The sequence below is a fragment of the Dryobates pubescens genome, chromosome 32 (genome assembly GCF_014839835.1).
Source record: "Dryobates pubescens isolate bDryPub1 chromosome 32, bDryPub1.pri, whole genome shotgun sequence".
Taxonomy (NCBI): domain Eukaryota; kingdom Metazoa; phylum Chordata; class Aves; order Piciformes; family Picidae; genus Dryobates; species Dryobates pubescens.
The window spans coordinates 7,353,674-7,371,514 of NC_071643.1; the positions used below are offsets into that span (position 1 = coordinate 7,353,674).

A 17,841-nucleotide genomic window follows, 5' to 3' on the forward strand; every position below is an offset into this window, starting at 1 on the left:
CCCCCTTGTATTTAAACACCATCAAGTTGCACCACATGAAAAATATAAATAAAAAAACCCCAAACCAACAAACTATTATCAAAGACTTATTGAGCCTCTATAAGGAAAAGTTCAGAAAATTTGGGAAGGAAATGAGTGTCTATCACAAAAAACTGTCCTGCATGATTCACTTGATTGTGATTGGTACAATTATGCAAAAGAATATGCAAAGAGGAGTAATGAGTCTAGGGTATTAAAAACCTTTACAGCAAGAAGCTTAAATAGTTCAACCTGTTTAACGTGTCACAAAACACTGAACAGTGCCCGGAACAGGATGTATAAGCACATATGCAGGAGGAAAATCCACAGTGTAAGGCCTCTAAGAGTGGTGCATGAAGGAAAGACAAAATAAGCAGCGAAATAATTAGCCACTGTAGCAGTTTATTGCTAGCAATGGTGGATTCCCATCTGTCAAAACCTAAAAGTCTGTTGGAATTCTGTGATTCTGGCGAGAAAATTTATGTGTGCAATTCTGGCGACTCAGAGATATAAAGCGGGTGAAATAATGGGCCAGCAGGTGACTTGATGATCAGATAGGCTCTTCCTGCCTAGAAATTCACATTCTATTCAAACTGAAAAAATGTAAAACCTTTACAGAATACATAAATATTTTTTTTTTAAAAAATCAACCATATTGATGGGGAAAATGGTTTGCTGAGAAATACTCCCAACTGTAGTTTGGCTTAAGGGAAAGCAAGGGAAGAGCCTAGACGTAGCTCAAGTATTTGCCTGTAGGTATTCATGCTTTGAAAAATGTGCTAGTAATAAGAATAATGAAATAAAATCATACTATGTCCACATTCCAGGACTTGTAAGGTTGCTCTGTGAACAAAGGAACTCTGGTCTAAGTCCTTCATCTCTTGTTTGCCTTTCACAACTGAGAAATAACGCATGCAAACATCATAACTTTAGTCTGCAGCACAAAGCCTAGCACACGATCAAAGAAGATAGAACATAAAAGCTCCAGATAAGGCTTAAAACTATAAAGCTCAAACCAAAGGCATGAGAATTGACAAGTCTCTTTGGAGAAGAAAGATCTTTAATAACAAACATTGCCTCCATGGAAACAAGGCCTGGAGTCTGGGTTGGATCCAGAGAGTGACAAAGGACAGCAGATAATCAAAAAGCTGCAACTGCCTTTAGAATCTGAAATGTCACGATCCTCATAAATACCAATTATTAGGTTTTTTAAGGGAAAAAAGTTTTGTGGTGTGCTTTTCATTCTAGTCACAGAACAATTTAGCAAGGAAATCTGCTAATAACATAAGAAAAAAAAAATGTTAAAAAGAAACTTTTATATTTAATTTATTAAAGCAATTATTAAGGAGACTGACCCTTCTAAAAATTATCAGAGAGCCAGGTACAGGCCAGCATGTCAAAATGAAAGGCTGCAAAGGAGGGCTCATCCCACACACCACAAAATGCTCAGAATCAATTGCCTTTAAACAAAACATGAGCTTGCACAGCACAGCCCTCTGGCAGTAATAGCTGTCCCCCAAAGAGCTCACCCAAAACACTCCACTTTCTGGGCAGCAAGAGCGCTGGAGCTGCTTGAATGGATTTTAGGAATGCCATCTGAGCAAAGTACTATGGTGCCTGAGCAGGAGTTACTGTACATAGTATTTACCACTATCCAGCATGGAATTTTTTTCTTTTCCTAAAGGTGATATATTTTTCCCTAAAAAACAAAACAAAAAGAAAAGAGAGCAACACAGTGGTTCTAACTGCTTCCCACTCTATATCATGCAATAAATTCTTTCTCTTTCTTTATTCTTGTTCATTCTTTTTCTGACAGGGGTAATTTTGTTTAGCCACTGAGATAAGGTTATTTACTCTGGTGATAAAGTCAGTACCTGTTGCATGCTGATGAATCAGGAATTCTACAACCATAATGCTAGTAGGAACAAGGAACTAGAACAAAGCTTGAGTAAAATATGTTCTCATATTTTCAGTACACATATTCCAATCTTCAATTTATATTACCATAGTTCTGCAATTTTCCCTTACCCATAAGGCAGTGCCTGAATTAATCACACCTAAAACAAATAACTTTTACTTCAAATTATGGAAATAAATCTTTAAAATTTCATGCCAATGTGAATTTAAATTACAGAGAATTTGTAGATAAAGCCTTAAGGATTTTTGCTTTTATTCAGCCTTTGCATTTGTTTTCAAGTAAAAATTGGCAGCTCACCGGATTTGCTCTCTCTAGATACTCACACAGCAAGTGTAACAGTCCTGTGTTTCTCATACTCCTGCATATCTCTAGGAGGAAAATCCAATACTCCAGGCACTATGTTATGATTTTTCTGCATTATTAATCCAGGGAACTAATAGTAAAAGAGAATTCCCCCTGTTTTATTTTTCTTTTTCACATAAAGGAAAAACTAAATTAGGAGGGAAAGTAACATCAAAACCAGATTACAACTTTCATAGAAGATATATAGCCCAATCTTCTTATCTGATCAAATGTGAGATGGATGAGTTCACTATTGGAGGGATTTAGGCAGAGGGGAAATAAGTATTGCCTAGTGAGTAATATTAGATATTAGAGCTCCAACCATGCTCTCATCCCATTTATAGTACTGTGGTTCTCATTTGAACCCTTGTGTTTGCTTGACCAAAGGAGAAAGTGGAGAAGGGAAGAAGTAATTTCCTGGAACACAGCAGTTAACTCTGAACCATGAGCTTTAGGGTGGAACCCATTTACACATTGTATTGACTCTACACCACAAGGAAGGCCTTCAGAGAAATGGACTATGTTTCCTATAAAGACAATATGAAACTATTAATTTTGCAAAATCAGATTTGTTCTCCAAGTTTGGTGTCCTGTCATTGAAGTGGCAGTGCAGCTCAGAGTCCACTGACCATCTGCTCTGTTCCTCATTAACAAAACCCAGAATTAGTATTCGCAATCCCCTCCTGACAAAAGTCAATAGCAGTGTCTGTCAAATAATCAGACATCTACCTACTCTTTGGCACGCATCTTACATAAATCATGGATCAAACCCAATCAGTAACAACTCCCCTTATGCTAACACAAGGCATGAAAGTTTGTCCAGGGAATCAGCAACAGACAAGTTTTGCACCACCAATTTTTTTCAGATGTTATTTGAAGCATGCTCTGAATCTGAAGAAAAAATATGTTTGACTTGCATATTGAATGTTAAAGTGTCACAACAGTGTATTTTCTGTTGCAAATTTCTCATACATAATGAACCAGTGAAATGCCTTTTCTGGAAGTCTGTCTACTTACAAGAGCTGCCATATTAGTAACAGATCTCAACACTATGAGGATGTTTAGAGGGATGGAGCACCTCTCCTTTGAGGACAGACTGAGGGAGTTGGGGTTGTTCAGACTGGAAAAGAGAAGGTTCTGAGGAGACCTTATTGTGGCCTTCCAGTATCTTAAGGGGGCCTACAAGAAAGCTGGTGAGGAGCTTTTTAGGGTGTCTGGAAATGATAGGACTAGGGGGAATGGAAAAAAAATAGAAATGGATAGATTCTGATTGGCTGTTAGGAAGAAGTTCTTCACCATGAGGGTGGCGAGACACTGGAACAGGTTGCTCAGGGAGGTGGTGGAAGCCTCATCCCTGGAGGTTTTTAAAGCCAGGCTGGATGTCCCCTGCCCATGGCGGAGGGGTTGGAACTATATGATCCTTGAGGTCCCTTCCAACCCTAACAATTCTATGATCTCTAACCAGTTTAACTGAATAAGTCCTTCAACATGATAGAATGGAAAGTGATAGAAACTCTTGTAACCACAGACTGGGTAGAGAGAGTGAAATGACGGCTCTAGAGAGCAACCTGCTCACCAGTAAGAGAGAAGGGGGGGAAAAAAAAAATCTGTTTGTGTAGTTTGTGTCCCAAGCTGTGCAAACACCTACTGCTAGCACACATTTAAAATTTGGGCAGTCTGGTATAAGGCAGAGATGAATCTGTCTGGTTCAGAATTCCCCAAAGGCAAAATAGCACCAACACGTGTTCGAGCAAGCTGGCTATTTTAAGAGACTGGTCTAGCAAAATGCAGCTGAAAGAGAAAAATCTAGACCGACATTTGAAGGCAGAAGCTTTAATAAACAAGACTAGTCATGAATTTTCTTTCCAAACCTCAAGGGGAAGTGAATGTCTGGATGATACAGTCAGTTCACTTGTATTGGCACTGGTCTGTATTGAAATTACCAGCAATAAGAAGACAGTCTAGTTCACAGGTACTGCCACCCATTACAAATAAACAAAAATCAGCTGAATAGATATGTCCTCGCTGTTAGCCACAGCATTAGCTTTTAGCAATCCGTTGATCCAGTTACTAGAAGCCAGGATAATGTCATGGTAATACTGCTTGGACTCCTTGCTTAACTTGAAATAATAATTAAAAAAATATTAAAAGGGTAACACAAATCATTCAACAAAGTCAGAGCTGATAGGTGGCATGAACAAGATAGGGTTTGGTTTTTAATATAATTAGTGAACCAGCTTTCTGACATCACATATTTAATTGTGAACACTGTGTAGAACAAGAAGATCCTGTTGAAAATTCCACTTAGGTAATGCTGGCCAAAAAGTTAAGGAAAACATTGATGACATTTCTCGGCAGATTTTACTGGCCTTTTAAAAGCATACTGTTTATAAATAGTCAAGTAACTTAAAACCTGAAAGTGTATTGCTTCCTAGGAACAGAGTGCATGTTTTCCTGAGTACCATTCCTAATCTCCCTGGCACCGTTAAACAAGTGTCTTGCCTAATAAATAATGGAAAAGCAAAAGAGAAGGATGATGGTTCTGGATTCCTTCGTCTACCCCATGCCCCAGTTTTTTATAGTTTGGGGGATCTAGCTACATTCATCCCTCTGTGTCTATGTGGATTCTTATTGCTGTTTCCATTAAAAGCACAGGAAACAACACAGGTGGAAACAACATAGATTGTTCCCATTATTAAAAGCACCAACACAATTTAGCTGATACATATTCCCAGATTCCCAAACAGAACTGAGAGTGTTCTGATCAAATTATTGTTCTCGAAGACTTGTCCCTAAAGGCCAGAAACTTGGTTGTTTACATTAATAATTCTCTTTTCAGTATGAAAGATTGTCATGGTTTATTCAGTGGTATTCTTTTAAAGAAATTTAAAGAGTAGTTTATAAATTCAAATTATGCCTGTTTTTTTGTTCCATAGCAAAGCCATGCTGCAGAACAAATCTCCCAAGAATCACACACTTCCCAAAGTTCCATCACCTTCCAAATCCTCCATCTGCTAAACAGAATAGACTTCTGCTTAGTTTTCATTTTGATTTCTTCACATCTATCATTCAGACTCTTGAAGTTACACAAAAGACAGCCTTCAGAGCTCCAAACCCTCATCAGTAAATTCCCATTGTGATGGAATGAATTGCTCTCCTATTCATTCTTCATATTTCAGTCTTGAGTTTTGCTGTTTCATTTGGGGTTTTTAAATTATTACTAGTGCTGTTCTGAGCTACTTCATCAGTTTAGGAGCAAAATCCTGTGATTAGTGGGTATGAATGTAATGAATTTTTATTCTGTCTTAAGGAAAGCTTTCAGTTACTTAGGTTTGGAACTATTGCCGCAATATAATCTTAGGGTTCTACTGTCTTCCAAACTCAGTTCTGTATCAATGGAAAGAAATCCATTTCTTTGTTTATTATTTTCAATTCAATGTCAGCTGAGATGGCACTGAGAGAAGTAAAAAGTTGCCATAAAATTCCAATACAAAAGTTCATTTAAGAATCGGTTCTGACATTTTTGTTCCTATTGTGTTCATAACCTAAACTAAATCAGGCCAATTTTTTTACTTACTTATTTTCAGTGAATTCAGTGGTATGCCCATTTTCAGGGCATGTTTTAGCCCAGCATTAGCTTCCAAGTAGCTATAGCTTTATTAAAATAGAACACTAAGAGAGTATGGATAACTTACAGCAGTAAAGAAGGGTTCACTTGCCAAAGGGCAGCTGCTTCCACCCCTATGGTGTTTCACATGAATTTCTTCCATTCTGACTCCATGTTGCTCAGTTCTAGAAAAGTAATTCTTAGGCAAATTTTTCCACAACTTTGATTCATCCATCTCTGATAGAAATCAATTTTCAAATTAGCCCTCAGAAGTCTGTCTGTGCTTTCTGGCTATATAATTCAAGCAGTCTAGGGCCTGACATTCATTTCAATAACACTGTTATACCTCAGCATTAATTCAGTGGAAACCTTTAGGTGTAGTTAGATCAAAATGATACCTGTAGTTACAGTAATGGTTCTTAATGCAGATCTCCCTTGGTAGGCTCAGAGTTCTCCTCTTCTGCAAGGAATGGGACAAGACATCAGGTGCCTGTTCTTCTGTTTCCCATAATCCTCTGTACATACAAAGAACAGCTACAGGTTCAAGAACTAAAAGGAGGACAGAAACTTCCTCTCTGCAAGATAGTGTAGTAACTGAATGTCCCTTTTCATCCCAGAATCCTGGGAATAGGAGGGTGTTTAAGACTTGCATGTGTTCCAGTGTCACAGTAGCTGACAATCACACCCAAATCCTCAAGAAAATGCCATGTTTATGCCTGGAACACATGATCAATAGGTAAACTTCTGAGAAAGTTCACAACCCAAGGTGTCTATACAGACACCACAGCAAAGGACTAAGAATTTCTTCATCAGTTTCTGTCTCAAATTCCCTCCTAGGCATTTATCCAAACAAAATGAAGATTCAAGCTATAATAAATAAGTCTTATCAGGTTTCTTTAGTGATGTTCCCCTAATAGAAAGTTCCTCTAATAGAAATGATGTTTTCATTAGCCATAGTTCCTCAAGTCTGCACGCTGCACTAAGCAGTATTGATAGAAGTCTCACTGGGAGACAGAAGAAGAAGCTGTTTCAGACTGCAGACTGCTGGACATTTGGAACATTTCAATGAGCCCAGATGAGTTGCTCAGACGATGCTGCAACTAAAATGAGAGCAAAGTCTAGCCTGATGGAGATGAAACCCTCTACACACAGGGCTTAGCTTTCAATAAAGCAGCAGATATATTTAAAACAAATCTGAGGAGACAAACTTCCTGCTGTAATCAGAGAGACAGGTAATACAAAGAGGACTAGATAACATAAATGAGCAGCAAAAAGCACTTTAAAACAGCAATTACAACATTATTCCCATTTCTTCTCTAAGATCATGATAAAAGCTGAGAAGAGTACATGAAATTCTTCTAGTGAGTTACTTTTTGCTCAGTACAAAATGAAATTACTGTAGCACTTTAGAATTTAATGAGAAAAAATTGTGGATGACTACCCTCTTCTTTTCCTTTTACACCTAACATTTTACTTTAACACTCAGACTCAACATATCAGAAGAAATTTTGTCCAGAGAAGGGCAACAAAGCTGGGAAGGAGTTTGAAGCACAAGCCCTATGGGAGAGGCTGAGGGAGGTGGGGTTGTTTAGTCTGCAGAAGAGCAGGCTCAGAGGAGACCTTATTACTGTCTACAACTACCTGAAGGGAGGTTGTAGCCAAGTGGGGTTTCGTCTCTTCTCCCAGGCAACCAGCATCAGAACAAGAGGACACAGTCTCAAGCTGCACCAAGGGAGGTTTAGGCTGGATGTTAGGAAGAAGTTCTTCACAGAAAGAGTGATTGGCCATTGGAATGGGCTGCCCAGGAAGGTGGTGAATTCACCATCACTGGAGGTGTTTAAGAGGAGACTGGATGTGGCACTTGGTGCCACATCTTAGTTGATTAGATAGTGTTGGATGATAGGTTGGACTCAATGACCTTGAAGGTCTTTTCCAACCTGGTTAATTCTATAATTCTAATCCTATAAATTCTAATTCTCTCCAAGGTACTGCTGCAGATGCTCCAGTAGAAGTAATGCTGTTATCTTGAATCTGCATTGCTATAGCTAAGAACCTGAACCTAGTTTTTCCTCATTGCACACCATGTTACATACGTTCCGAAACAAATACGACAGAAGGTTGAGTAAATGTATTAGCTAAAATAATAGCTCTGGGAATTTCCCTTTGCATTGTCATGGACAAGAAGTCATACACTCATTGGGTGTAAATGGATCAGTGAACTCAAGGGACACGAGATTGTTCACAAAAACTGAGCATTCAGCAACAAGACACTAAGGGCTGGATAGTGCAAGGGTCGCATTCTGCTTGCTCTAAAAAGTGTGAGCAATGTTAATGGGATCAGCAGAGTGAATCAAGACATGCCCAATCCCATACTGCAGTTTGTTGGAAAAAAATGTAAGATAGATTGCTAGTTCACAGGAGGAAACACTTGGGATGTTCAGTTTGACCAAGCCCAGAAGTGAACACTCATTAGAAGTCTATCACTATATCACTATCACTCTTGTTTATATAGCCATTTGAAGATTTGGACTCCATCCCTATGGTACCAGGTTGCTCAACAGTCACCCAAATCTTCACTATAACTTTCCCATCTACAGGTGAAAAGCTCCATGCCATTAAAAAATTGGTTGGGAAGCAGTTCCAGAATTGCATGGCACACCAGAGCCTACTGCAGAGCCCCATACTTTGAATGCTATCCCACATGTTCAAGCAGGAGTTGTGAATGTCAAGTGGTGCAGGTGGAGATAGTAAAAGGTTGCAATGCTGTCAGAAATGCCATTATTTCTTGTTGATTTGCCTGTAATAGAGCTACTCTAATCCAGGTTTGTGAAAGGATGAGGAGAAATCAATCAGTTTCCTGCTGCTCTGGAGCCAACAGTTTTGATGCCCTGTCTTCTCTGCTAGTGTCAGTGTGAGATCCTCTGAGATATATACTGGCTCTGTTTCAAAACATGAATCAGTATGGGAATGCAAAAGCTTTTGTCTCTGTTTATTTGTTTAAATACAATGCTAAGAAATTAAAGCTTAAACTTCAACTCTACTCATTCCCCAAAGCATTAGTGAGATACCACAACATAATCTGTGTTAGGTGTATATAATCTCTGGCAGCCACAGTCTCCACCACCACAGTTCCCATTACTATGTGCGTAAATTGCACCTCCTGGAAAGCAGTCATGAGGGGGTGATAAAGCAGAAAACTTTGGCTGTCATCTCAACTCACACTAAATTGGAAGTTTCTCTCATTTCTTTTAAAATAAAAGTACCTAACATCAAAGTGATTGATCTGGGTAACTTTTGCTGAGGCAGGTGAGTCTGCTATGCAGATGTCTTCTCCCCCCACAGCAGGAACAGGGATCTGTCCAAGGAAATCCCTTGACATTTTCGTAACTTGCTCTGATAAATTCTAGTGAGCTCTCCAATTTTTCTACTATTTATGAGACTCAGCTGTCACTTGGCAGAAATGTTTGTAAGCCTGTCAGGTCACATGGATTTACATGTCTGGGAAATCAGAGGCTGCCAGATGTACCTATCATGTGGCAAACACAAGTTTAAAAACAATTAATTTCTTGGTGTTTGTATTCCAACCTGACTGGGGGAAAAATGAAATAATCCCACATTACTTCAAGATCAATGCTACTGCCAAATAAAAAAACTAGAGCTCAGTTTAGGACTGAATTGTAAGTGTCTGAAAACTAAGTTCATTATTAAAGTGCACCACAATGTCAATGGTTTCATCATTCCTATTTGCAATGAAGCAAATGGCAAAAACTTCTTTTCCTTAGCAAATAGCTGAAGATATCAGATATTCTGGCTGTCCCATGCAGAATCAAGCTGCCCTTCTTAGCCTACCCTGAAAGGCTGCAGTACACAAGTTAAGCCCAAAATTACACTAGGCTAAACTGAAGAGTAGAACATATTCTGCCCAGCATCAGTAACAAGTCTGCACTATTAGAAAGCCATATACAATCTGGATGGGAACCAGCCTCTAATCTGGATGGGAACTTTGATCTCACTACTTTGACATTAGTATACATGAAAAATCATAGAATCATACAACGGCTTGAGCTGAAATGTACTTTAAAGATTATCTCATTCCAAACCCTATGCCATGGGCAGGGATACCTCCTGCTATACCAGGTTGCTCAAAGCCTCATCCAGCCTGGTCTTAAACACTTCCAGGGATGCACTATCCATGACTTCTCTGGGCAGCCCATTTCAGTGTCTCACCACCCTAATAGCGAAGAACTTCTTCATAATGTGCAATCCAGATCTACCCTGCAATAGTTTTGAACCATTGTCCCTTGTTGTATTGCCATGGGCCCTTAAAAGTAGCCCCTCTCCAGTTTTCAGGTAAGCTCTCACACTGGAAGGCTGCTATAAGGTCTCCCTAGAACCTCCTTTCCATGAGGCTGAACAGACCAAACTTGCTCAGTCTAAAAAAGCTGTACCATGCAATCTTCAGGATTTGGAACGTTTCTTGTGTAGCTCCTGAATCTATGAGTCAACAACCTCAAGAGTAATACCTATGTTTTTAGGCAGCAGAACATAAATATGTACATATATTTGTGTAACAGACACTAAAAATATCAAATATTCACTTGTGCTGAACTCCTTCAGTATTTTCTACACTCTTTAAATCAAAATGAAGGAATAACACGTAAAAAAGTAACTTTTCCTCTAAAACACTGGTAAAAATGCACATTCTGCAAATCTCATTGCTGGGAGTGTGCAACACTAGAAAAAGTCAAAAGCAGATGTCTGTTTAGCTGTGCCTGTCAGAGAAGGACTGCATGCATGCATGTATTTGATTGCATACCCACAAACCTGCATATAATTGTTTTATTAATTATTCTTTGCCACTGACATGAAGGATGCTTAAATTAAATTTCTTTCTAAAATAGTTATTGCTTATAAATGTAGAATTATCTTGTCATTGCCTAGTGTTTTCTCGAGTCAGATTTTTCATTAGCTCTCCCCAGAAAAAAATGTAAATGTGTGAAAGAGTTCTTGAAGCAGAGTCAGGTCTCTTGCATGGTTTTCAGCTAATTACCAGAGCTTCTTTTCTTATCAGCCAGGACTTTAATGACAAAAGAAGACAAGTGTAGAGTGTATTTGGCTTGCACTAATTACTAACCATTCCCCATTCAATTTATGCTCGGAGGAGTGCAATAATCATGACACAGTGCATTAGTTCTGTCCCTGGCAGTCTCTGCCATGCTGAGCATTAATTGACAGTGCAAATTCTGGTCAGGAATAGCAGTGTCTGAGGCATGTCTGCTCACGAGCAAGCCTCCATAACAGTTTCTTCTGTGCAGTAACAGAAAGACAGCCTCTTAAAATTCTTTTGTAAGGACATATTTTTCCTCTGTTGCAGCTGCAAGTGGCATTGCTCTCAGTGGTTTACAGCTTCAGTGATTAACACTTCAGCTTTACTTAGTTAGGAAAAACGTAATGAACCAGAACTGAGAACCAATGAATGTGACAAAACCTGAACTACTCATGCAGATTATATGTGGACTTTTTTAATTATCTACTTCATGAAAGTACAGCAACATAACTATCTGAGCTGTCTGCCTTGTACTGAAAGCAGAGACCCCCAAGGACTAGTCACAGGTGGCAAAACACTTAGCATTATCCAGAACCCACTGAATTTGGAAAGGTATTAGTGGACTTACTAATGGAGCAACCTAGTTTTGCTCTCCAAAGCCATATAATGAAGTGCAAATAAGAACTCCCCAAGTGTAATATCAAGATGCCAACATTTCTCTGAGAAAGCTTTTGTCTTTGTAGGCCACAATCTTCCTTCTTATACAGACAGGTAGAATGGGATTTTCACAAGAATTCACTGTAGCCTGACTCAGAAAGAAAAATTTCTAGTGATTTTAGAGGCAAGAGGCCTCGTTTTGAAAATGCTTCCATAAACCCTTAGAGTGTGTGAAAACATCAGAGACCGAGCAATGCATTAAGTATAGCAAAGTCTCCATGGACATGAGACTTCTTGAACTACCCAGCGTTATCCACTGTGCAGGTGCAAGAACTTGGGGGCAAAATGAACAGCCATCAGGTGTCACAATTCTACTTAACATCCCTTTTACAGTGACATCTTAAGAGACAACTTTCAGAAGTCTAAGAAAATAGGAGGATATTTTATGTTTCAGATCTAAATTGTGCATCTTTCACATGCAAAAAGCCAAGATCATGCACTGAAAGCCCTTCCATATTGAGAACAGAGCATATTTGGGAGGTAAATGGCATGCACTTTCAATCTAGTCACTTCCCAAAGCCTTGCAGTTTTGATAAATTTATTAAGTCTAAATAGAAGTATTCATTAATAGAGACTGAACAGCTCTTTTTCTAAGGCAAACCCACAATGCATTACATTGTGGAAATGGAAATTTTATGCTAAGCACTAAAGACAGATTGAAAAATATGGAAACTGATTTCTCTCTTTTAAACTGGCTTTTCTTTGTCTTCCATGCCAACTACAGCTTTAACAGCTGACCTTCTGTTTCTCAGTCATCTTTGTTCTTGCAGGACTAATTTTCACTCCCTCTATCCTCTCTTTATGCTGTTCTATGCATTTTCTTGCACAACATTTTGTGCATTTTCTTGCACAACATTAAACACCTTGAAGTCTTACCAATCATCCTGTGCCTTCTGCAGCGGCTGATTTGCGGGCTGCAGTTTTCCCCCCTGTCATCGTGCAGGCAAAGAAGCCCTAACCTCAGAAGGTCCTTGACGTATTGGCTGCTATGGCCCAGACCAAGCCGTCCGAAAAGCCAGAAGCCTGTAGTGACCAAGGTCCCTGCAAGGTCCCCCAAAAGCCTACAGCACCCAGTCTTCCCGGGTGGTCTCCCATCCTAGTACTAATTGGACTCAGCCCTGATTAGCTTCCGAACTCAGTCAGGATCGGGCGGTCTCAGGGTGATGAGGCCGTAGGCGGTAGGGACCTTCCCAACAGCCCTCTTGAGCTACTCAAGCAACATACCCCAAACACAGTCGTTCCTGTACAGGTGCCCTCATGCTCACACACCCTACTCAGCCCACACACACAACAAACCTCTCACACAAACACTCAAACAACCCTCTCACATCACACACAACCCTGCACACCGATCTTTAGCCGCTCACAGGCACCACACCCTACTCCTCAGACAACACCCACACAACTATGCCCTACTCAACACCTCAACATCCCCTGCACCACACTCCTGACCCCATCACACACCAAAACAACAAGACACAAAATCACACTGCCCTCACCCCCACACACAGGACACACACACAAGCATGCCTTACCGACACCCCACAGGCACCTACAACACCCACAATGCACAACCTGCACCTCACCCTCCACAATCCCACACACACAACCCCTCCCTAAAGAAAGAAGACTGCCCCACCGAACCTCACTGCAAAGAGACAAAAAAAGCCTGCAGTTCCCTACTTAACCATCTCAGCACACAGCTGTCCTTCTTCCATTCTACAGACACAGGCAAAATGTCTTTGGAGATACTCTCCTTTAGGTTCATGTGCAATAAAATCTCACAGTGATGCCACAAATACAACTTTTGGATATGACACTATAAAGACATAAATTGATAGAAGTCAGTATGTGTGTTTGTGTATACATATATATATATATGCGCAAGGATAGAACTGTAGAGGCATAGCGTTAGCACTAGAATGCTAGGTTTCAAGCTTGTGTTTTATTTCTCTTGTACTTTTTGTAGTTGCAAAGAGAAAAGGAGGTTAAACCACTGCTGGGAGGAGCAATAGTCCATGTGGTGTTTGTAGCCTTAGATCAATTTACACCGGGGAGGAAGACTAAGAAATGGTTGTTTTTACTTAGTGGAAGAAGGAGCTTTCATCAACACCACCAAAACACTGGAAGCAGTATTACACTGAAGCACCAACCTTGCCATTAATGTATGTGAAGTTCACCTCCAAACTTGCTTTATTCTGCAACTTTCAATTTTTAAAGGCAGAGGTACAATAACCGCTGCCATTCCATCTCAAAATTAAGACACAATCTACTGCTATTTCAGTCCCCAACAGATAAATTGGTTAATTCTCTTGATGTAACATCCTGCTCTTAACACATGACAACACTTTGCTACTTCAGGATCATTTCCCCCACATCAGACATGGTGCCAGCAGCAAGCTTCCCATTCAACTATGTAATTTCTAGAAGTGCTTGATATCCTCAGCGAAAGCATTTGAATATCAATTCCTCCATGGAGAGAAAAATTACCTCTTCTCAAACCCATGCACAAGAATAGCTTCATGATGATGATGATGCTTTTAATTACTTTCTAAAAACATTCTGTGAGGAGAAAAGGATGCCAAGAATTCCTGCTTCAGAGCACACTATTTAGTAAATATCTGGCTTTTCATCATGCTCCCTTGATCTCATGACAAAACCTGCCACAAGAATAAGTAATTGCAAAACAAATTATTTTCTGTAATGCTGAGAGGGATCAAAATGAGGATGGTGAACTTTAAATTGTTGCTGCTAATTGTTAAAGCTCCTGTTCTTCAAACACTGTAACTGCCAAAGCTCAAGTTCCTCACTAGCACTACCAGTGTAATTACAAACCTTTCTGGAGGGGGAGACATAAGCACAATTCTTTTAGCAAGTAAAGAAGAAAAGCAGTGATCTCCGTGTAGCTGTGTAAAAAAGGATAATTCATAATATCAATAGAAATTCTGCCTCCCAGATGTTACAGAAAGCAATGCAAAATTAGTTCCCTCTGTCTAGGAGCTTAGTTTATGTGTTCAGTCAAATCCATGCATGTGGATTTCTCCTGTCTTCACTGTTTACCTGGCACATGTAATACTTAGTAATTACTTCACAAACACATATTTGCATATAATGAAGCAAGTAGGTACATCATTCAGTCACTCTAAGTGAGGTAACCAAATGATTAAAACTTTCATTTCCTTGTAATTTGTATGGTTTAGATCTTCAGTGTCCTGAACACTCTGGATACTCTGTGACAAAGCGGTATTTGAATAGAAGGCAAGATTAAAATTAAGAATATTGACACACACACAAAAAATAATCTAGCAATGACAGTAAATATCTCACAAAAGCAAGTCCATCTGGCTAGTAAATTTTGGATCATATTGCAATATAGAGTGTTTGGTACACCTAATGATTTCTAGCAAGGTAGCTTATTTCAATAGATAACAATTCCTGTAAGGCACATGTAAAGGACACCAAGAGATGTGTTCTTTTTAACATGATTGTCATAATCTCTTGCCAGATGCAGTGCTGAATTCCAACACGGAGCAGCCTGAGCTCAGCATCCAAACATCCATTTGGAGAAAAGGAAAACTCCTCACAAAGCATCTTCTTGGGTGGTCTGACATGAAAGCCTGAGGCAGACTGCAAGAAGAAACTCAAACATTTGCTTGTATTTAGTTTGAAATTGGCATCAGATACAAGACAGTGTCTTGAAAAACAGGGTTTATAAACACTTCTTGAGGAATGATGAAATTTTCTCTGTCCCATTCTCATCTTTTCTACCTTGAGGAAGAGTCTGTCTAAAGAAATTACCTGGGGAACAATGGCCCCTCCTCTCACCATTCAGTGACATGCATTATCACATGAATCTTACACGCATACTTCACTTGGTGGGCATAACCAAGAGTTGACTTTGCCCTTAGTAATTAACTTGTCTAATTCAGCCTTTCATTTTTGCCTCCAAACACACTTAGAGGTTTATTGACTGTTTCCTTTCCATTCATTACATACGGCAAAATTTATCTGTACATTTTCACAGCTGTATTGCAGCTAATTGTAACTGCATTATTCAGTCTTTTTGTTGCATTGATTGTGATGGCACTCAGGTGGCAAAATAGCAGTACAAGCAGGAGGCAGTCTTTTTTACAAAGATTTCTTTGTTTCTTCACAGGAAAACTAAACAACTAAACATTAAAAAAAAAGAGTCTGATTTTGAGATTGACTCTTCTCAGTGTCAGCTATTTGCACCTATGACAGAGACTTACTATTTCCACCCCAAAGCTTTTCACATGCAGGGAAACATAATCACCAAACCTTTATTTAGTTTTGAAGAAGATGATTTAAGACTATGGAAAGAACTTAGTCGAAAAAGTTGAAGTTTTTGGTGACTGGCTACGCAGAATCCAGTGCTGTTTATATAGCACCAAGAGGAAAAGCACAGCGCAGATCTTTGTGTATATTGTCTTCTGAACACTGAAAGCGCACAGTGAATATGCTGAAAACTGAACTTGTAATAGGAATTGACAGGACATGACAAGGACTCAATAACCACAAATGAAATTTTTATTGTGTAGATAACAAATACATTCTATGTTACTGCAGAGATGAAACCTAGCTTTTGGTCTGATTCTTGTCAACAGTAAAACATGGAATTTGGTGGGGTTGATGTCATTAGCTTGGCCTGTTCGCCCATCCTGGAGGTAAGGTCCTGTTATTGAAAAACCTGGAAGCAACTGTATAAAGGCAATTTCAGCCCTTGCTCCTTTGTTCTACCTTAAACAGTGGTAAACATTGCAGAAGCAATTTATGCATGCCACACATTCTTAAATCACACACTATAGCAGATTTTGGACTTGAAACTGCTGCGTATTTTGCTTTGAATCTACCAATCTAGAAGCTTTAAATGAGTCTTCGCAATTAACGGTTCAGTATGTTCCAAGGTTACAGCTGGTGGAACTGCTTTCCAGTGATTTATCAGCCTTTTAGTGATATAGCCATAGTTTTATGAGGATGAACTCCCACTGTGTTCACACACTGTCTGGTGATCCATTTTCCTTATCATGGCAACACTGCCTAGAGACTCAAGGAAAAAAATGGACTTGGAATGACACTCACATCAGAAACAGAAAAGTGTTTTGGAACTTAGTAAAACACAAGCCATGTTTCTTAGCTCCAGCATTTCCTTGGGTCTCTGAAGTCTCATTTTCTTAGTGAAGAGCTTTCTAATTTAAAGTGGGTCTCTGTTGTCCATTATGTAATTCACAAATACTGTATCAATTTCATTGATACAAAACTAAGCTCAAGGTGATTAGAGCTGACTTAGTTTAAATTCAAAGTACAAGACCAAATGCATTGATGTGTTTAGCAAAGATGAGATTTCCTTTGTAGCTATAGCAAGAAAATTCAAACTTCTTGGACTTCTTTCCTGCAGTATTTTCAAAGCAGATAATGATACCAGAGTTGTAATTGCCAAGTATTTTCTGTAGGAAAGCTCTGCAGAAAGAATTTTCAAGTAATTTAAACTGAAAAACCCATGCACTGATGAACTTTTGACAGCTCCCTAATCCCTCACAGGTAAACACACAGGAATCTATGGAGGACTCACAACTGGATATCCATGGCTTCAGGGCCAGTTTGTCAGGCTGAGTGCTCCATAGGCAAGAGGAAGAGACTCTTGGGGCAGCAGATTCCCTGTGTGCTCCTGCCTGCCTCAGCAGTGTCTTAGGGTCAATCCCCTTAAGCTTCATGAAGTCAGCAAGAACAAAACAGCTGGGAAGTATATTTAATTCAAGGGACAAAGTATTTTGACGCTGCAAATGCAAACTAAATTGGAAAAAGTTTTTATATATTTATTTATCTAGTTAGTTATTTTTAATCTTCATATTTGTGGAAGTCCCAGAGCTGAGAAAAGCTGAAACAAACCTTCTGATTAGATTTGGTGACATTGGGATGCAGTGACCAAGCAGCAGCCAGGCCACACACAGACCAGCGTGACACCTTCCTCAGGTAACAGGCGAGTCATCTAAGCAACTACTCACTGAAAAACAGACACCAGCCATCCTAGACTACACACTAGCTGGTTTACCTGCCTTACCTACACACATCATTCTAACGTGCTTCTCCAAAAGTAAATGAGAACACCATACTCTTCCCTCACCTTTTCAAAATTAAATCCAGAGAAATCCATTTTACTTCTAGTTCAGCACT

At 39.4% G+C, this 17,841-nt stretch overlaps 1 pseudogene; it reads right to left on the reverse strand.

The window, feature by feature from the left end:
* Window positions 1–12,707: 12,707 nt before the first annotated feature.
* LOC128898815 (5S ribosomal RNA) lies at window positions 12,708–12,826 on the reverse strand (annotated as a pseudogene).
* Window positions 12,827–17,841: the final 5,015 nt, after the last annotated feature.